Source organism: Brassica napus, chromosome A8 (assembly GCF_020379485.1).
Source record: "Brassica napus cultivar Da-Ae chromosome A8, Da-Ae, whole genome shotgun sequence".
Classification (NCBI taxonomy): Eukaryota; Viridiplantae; Streptophyta; class Magnoliopsida; order Brassicales; family Brassicaceae; genus Brassica; species Brassica napus.
In genome coordinates, this window is record NC_063441.1 from 18957527 (window position 1) to 18963980 (window position 6454).

Sequence of the window (6454 nt, forward strand, 5' to 3'; positions counted from 1 at the left end):
TGAAACCATTTTTTTTTCTAACAAGTATATCTTAATGGAACGGAAAGAGTATTAGGTCATAGTTTATACTCGACCGGGCTTATGTACTAATGATAATGTGTAAACAAACTCTAATGAAAAGCAGTATTTGAATTCAAATTTAGATAACTCACTCTAATTTCTCATAAACATTAAGAATTCAAATTTAGATAACTCATTATAATTTCTCATAAACATTAATTTTAACTTCTGTAATGATTTGACAGGTTGAACAAAGGAGACGGTGTAACTTCATTTGAATGTAATTTAATTACAAATGTGAAATGAAATGATGAATCGATATGGATGACGAGATCAAGAGGTTAAATGCTTGGATTGGGATATCTAGATCTTCTCACGGGAGGAGTTATTATGAAGTGCATGTCATGAACAGTTGCGAATAGTTCGTTTGAATGTGCAGCTTCCCAATACAGCTAATAATTTTTCAAAAAAATTAATAGTTGAGTTGATATAGTATAGAAGTCACGAATAGTGTAGTACACATTGCACCATAAGCTAATAGTTTTGTGATTGTTTTTTTCTGTGTATAAACAATCTAATAGTGTTATGAAAACAATGAAAAGTTTCCTGAAGGGATGAATGTCTCAGACATGTACGTCAAAATCATTGTTCTTGCATTTTTACGTATAATACAAACAACAGTGAGGGTTTTGTTTTCAAATATGTGAATCGAATATTCACATTGTTAAGTCCACGTCTAGATTATTAATATTCAAGATTCGCATTATTGCTCTTTCTTACAATATTTTTTTCTTGTATATTGTTATTCGATGGAGATGTTTAATTAAATCCTATCAATAATAACAGTTTACCAAACCCATCACATCCAGTCGCTTTAACCAGTTGGACAAATCTGAATCTGACTTTGACTTTGAAGTTTGAACATTACTTTTGTCTTGCTTATTTATATCTATTTAAATAGGTTATTTAGGTCCATCATGAGCCTTGGTGCATTAAATACTTGGTTTTTGCGAAAAGGAGCATTGAATTAGTCTTGGTTCCATGACTAAGATCTGATGGTGTTTACTGTTTGAAGCTCTAATGTCATCATATATGCTGTAGCATCACCTGTCCTTCAAATATACTGAATCATCCATACCCTCTGGATCCATCAGAAGGTGAGGCTAGCTACATCTAGACTTCTTCTTGCCTATATTGCCTCTAGATTTGGATCTGCAAATTTCACTGCTGAGTTTCAGCTTGCTTATTGCGAGCGTTTACTTGCTGAGCTGTGACATACATCACTAATTCACCACTTCTCTCTCTCCACAACTATTCTTTTGTCTCCATTTCTTCCACTTTTTTAAGATTCTTACTTAAAGTGAGCATATCCATTTGCTTTGTTTCTTATTTTGGTTTTAGAGTAAATGTCCCATACATCGTTTGTTATGGACTTCAAACGCAAACAACGACCTTATTTGAATGTGAAAATTTATAATATGTGGTTGCCGTCTTGCCGATATAATTTTGTTCGGAATGAAATAAAGTTTATGTTATCGCTTACTTTTATACAAGATAAATCTTTGCTAAAGACCATAAAGAATACACACATGCTTACAAAAAAAAACACAGACTCGTCCTGTGCGTGTCTATAGTAATCAAGTTTTGATCACAAAATGACTCGAACACACCACTTGTGAAAAAATGCACTAACCAAACGAAACAATTATAGAGACCTAACATAATTCACGTTTTCTTTGCTTCCAATCAAAGCCTGCTTTGCGGAATGGACTATTATACTATGATTTGTTGGTTAGACTAGTTTGGTATGGACGTTGAGTTATTTAATACAGACATATGATAATGTGAGCGTTAGCCAAGTCGTGTTAGATTATGTTTCCTTCCGTTGAACATATGGAAGAGGGGAGCATTAAAACATGTGAGGGTGGGGCAGGTAAGTGTCCTTTAAACAATAAGAAGTGGGTCTCTTTGCATTAGGTTTCTGACATCTTACCCATACTTACACCCAATTAATCTTCGAGGATAACAAATATTATCATGTAAAGAGTACTTTTTGTCCTTTTGTAATCCCTTTAATTGCGACACTCTTAACGGACTTCGGTTGATACGCAGCATGAATCTCACATTAGGCGTCACCATTATTCATGAATACATGAGCAAATAACTCACATATATGTATGTATATATTTCTTGTGGTTGTCTCTTTTTTGTCAACTTGTAGTGGTTCAGAGAGTTATTATAGTAGACTTTTTTTCTAAATGGTGTTTGGAGTAAAATGGAGCTGGGTTAGAAAACAACCTTTGTCATGCAACAAAAACTCTAATCGTAAATCAAATTCAAAGACATATTAAGATGAACCCATGAGTTGGATGTCGTATTAAACTGGTAGGGTTGTGAGTTTTGGAGCAAGGAAAACTTCAAAATATGGCCCTGTCAAGGGAACACACCTAACAGAATCTCATGGATTAGCATTTGTCTTCTGCTGCTCCCTTACGCCCCACTACATGTCACACACATTATTTCGTTTTATTGTACATATACTATTTATTTCATTTTATTTCATTTAACCTCAATTCTTTCTTCATTATTGTCCTTCCATATAGTTTTGTATATATATACACACAGAAAATTTTCGTACCAAGTTAAACAGAGCGTTATTTTATAGGCATTATCTCAGGTCGGTCGTGCCCCCACCTCTATATAAAACTGTAGCCAAACCGACTATTGACCAAAATATTAAATACCGATCACAGATTATATTTTTCAAAGTTTACATCATGTAAAACAAACGTTAAAATTGAATATTATTTTTATCATAAGAGTAACTGAATAGACTACATGAAAACCTCAAAATGATTAGTTGAAGAGACCAGCTAGGTTAAGAATTTTGGAGAACTAAGTCCGGTTATAGAAACAAAGAAGTCGTGTGATTGTAACCAAAAATACTAATGAGGTTAAGAAAGATGGACGAATTTAAGACAAACTTTATTGGTGGATGTGAAAATAGGTTGGTATAGAGAGATCATAGGGGTAAAGGGTATGAGATTAGATGGGTCATTGTAACTACATTCATCTTTGAAAATTGAGAGAGATAGACTTTACTGTTTGGTTACCTTTCACGTCATCTCTTTTTGGAAACTCCAAAAACAGTATGAGTTTGTGTGTGTCTTCGTGATCTGTTCCCACCATTTATCCTCTCTGTCTCTCCACTTCTTTTCATTACTCTCACTTTCTTGTTCATTTCTATAACCTCACTTGCTTCTCGTCTTTTAATTACCAAATCCACGCCATGTTACATTAATTACTACCAAAATATCTCTGCGGCCAACTAACCCGGACCTAATTAAACTGATGAGCATATACTTTTCTTCAAAATAATATAGATATTAATAAATAACCCAAATTGGTACATCGGAGACCAACCAAACCGTTCTGGTACACCAGAGAAACGGTGGTTACTAGTGTTAGATCCAATTTCGGTCAATTAGGTAATTGGACCCGAATAGCTTGAGCCGCACGATCGGTGAAGAAGTCCGACTCCAACGAGCAAGAAGAGACCGTTCAAAAAGCCGGAGATCGCGGAGCAGGTCCGGAGATCGCGAGACCAACCCAGAAGAGATCAAGAGATACGAAGAAGGACACGTTGAAAACCCTAGAGAGAACTATATCCATACATCGATCTTGTTTTCACTTAGCTTTAAGTCTTTTGTCGTATCGATCTTGCTTGTAACGTTTGATCTTATTTCATTCATTGTATTCACCCTTATTCATCAATAAAATCCATCTTTGCCTACCGGAATATGATTACATCGTTGTGTTATACAGATATCGTTGCCTACATCATCTTATCTTCCCTAAATTAAACTCTCGATCACTATCAAATATTTAGTGTAGATTTTAAGATCTACAAATATTTGCTTTGTTTTTTATAGTTATGGATATTACATATAAATATTTGCTTTGTTTTTTATAGTTATGGATATTAATTTTTTGCTTAATTAAAACATATACTGAATCAAATCAAAATTTACTGATATTTGTAGTACACTAATCAATACTTGCATTGAATCTCTGTTTATGAGTCCATGCTTATGGGGCTGACTTCTCCAACTTACCTACTGAAGTATCAAATAAAAACCCAAATTAGTTCAACTTTGTTTGGTTAGTATTCTCTTTTCTCATTTTACTCTAAACCGAACCAAAGCAACCATATGTAACATCCCGAGTTGTGATATATGGAAAGGCTTAAGAGGATTGATTTGACTATCTATGTCACCAAAGTTGACTTACCTTTTCCGGAACACATCCTAAAAAAACTCAAGAGTTAAGCGTGCTTGAACTGGAGTAGTGGAAGGATTAGTGACCTATCGGGAAGTGATTCGCGATAGCGTGCGAGTGAGGCCAAAGCATGGAAAAAGTCGGGTGGTGATTGCATGGTCAGTAAACAATGATTTCGAGCCTTTAGAAAAATTAACGGACCGATCGCTGGAATGGAATGGGTCAACGGACCGAGAGAGCGGACGTGGGTGATCCATTAGCTGTGGGCGGTCGGGGCGTTACACCATATTCCCTAAAACGTTTGTGATTGTTCGATAAATTTATTGTGATCGTGCGTGTGTGTTGTACAATAAGAAGAATACACGTGATGTTTGTGCGACATCACACGCCAAAATCGGGCCATGGGGACGCATCACAGTTGAAGAGAAAGGACTTCTTTTGAATTGAAATGGATCCTATGTTTACCCTTATTGTGCACGTGTTCATCATCTCAGCCATTCGTTAGCCGTTACTATATTGTTTTAGGCCAAAGCTACTTTACTGCCAATTGAACCGAGACGGATTTTTAGTTTTTAATAACTTGCAGAGTCCTGTGAAATTGCATTCGATACAAATATTTTGAATTCAGTTGTGTTGTTAACATTTGATATGATGTGTAGTTACAAGATTTTATATGTATTGAAAGCATCTAAAAATTTTAAGAAAGAAAATTCATTCAGAGTTATTAGCTCCATGCATTGTCCCATATGTTTTTTTTTTGCATAACGCATTGTCCCATAAACGCATCGTCTCATATGTTACTGCATGCTTCTTCAGTTTTTGTTTTGATAAACTTGTAAGTACATGATTTCCTTTTATCCTCCAAGTTATCTAAACTCTCCCTTTATGAAGAAGGGCTATGTAAACATCTGGCATGGTTTCATTAAGAAATCCATAGGCATTAAAGAAAACTTATGATTTAACAATAAATAATAATAATAATAATAATAATAATAATAATAATAATAATAATAATAATAATAATAATAATAATAATAATAATAATAATAATAATAATAATAATAATAATAATAATAATAATAATAATAATAATAATAATAATAATAATAATAATAATAATAATCGACTATGAATAGAAATCCAGCGGTAGTACTAGATTACTAACAAAGTAACAAAGATGGATTCGCACAAAACAAAAGAAGAAGGGACTTTGGGGGCGCCCCCACACTGGCTGGCTCTTGTCAGTTGAATTGTTAAGTTTTTTTTTTGGATTGTTAAGTTTTGTTACAGAAAAAAACATATTAGTATGGTTTCCCAATTTTCTGATTTTACATTAAATGGCAAGAAAATAATTGTACTGTAATTATTAAATGCTGGTTTTGCCAAACAAAAAATCAAATAACGCTGCATAACTTCTGTTCCACAAATTACGTATTCATGTATGCATTATAAATATGTATTCCAAAGTGATTAACCGATTAAAAGACCTTAAAAGAATGGAGAAGAGGAAAATATATATGCAGTGCGTTCGGTTAATCTCTGTGCGGGAAGATCGTACTGCGTGCACTGCTAGTCTGCGACCCTTTGAATCTGATATTAGTATTTAATGGCTACGTCTGCCAATTGGGGTTTCTGGTCAAATACGAAAAGGTCTTAATAACAGATTATTTATTTTATTTTGTTATTATTCATGCTCTGTTATTTATTTTATTTTGTTATTATTCATGCTCGTTACTTATACTTATACACATCCACTGATCCGCTAGTATTCTTTGTTAGGGTTGGGAGTGTGTATTCTTTTTTAATCTTAGGGTTCTCATTTTATATACGGTAGCCTAAAATATACTAGAACAAAGTTGTTATATTGTTTAAGTTCCACTATTTATATTCGTTTATCTTAGAATTTAATGCATTTTGGTGATTTATGGAAGAAACTAGGACTCCGCAAAAAACCTGAATTCGAAGAACCAAACCGAATCCGATCCGAAACATAGTATCGAACCCGAACCGAAATTGATTAAATATCCGAACAGGTTCAAAATTTTGGTATAAAAAAAAACGAAACCGAACCCGACCTGAACCGAAGTATTTCGGGTACCCCAATGTATCTAAAATAGATTTATATATCTAAATATAGTAATTATTTTTAGATTTAATGTATATTTAAAAACATCCA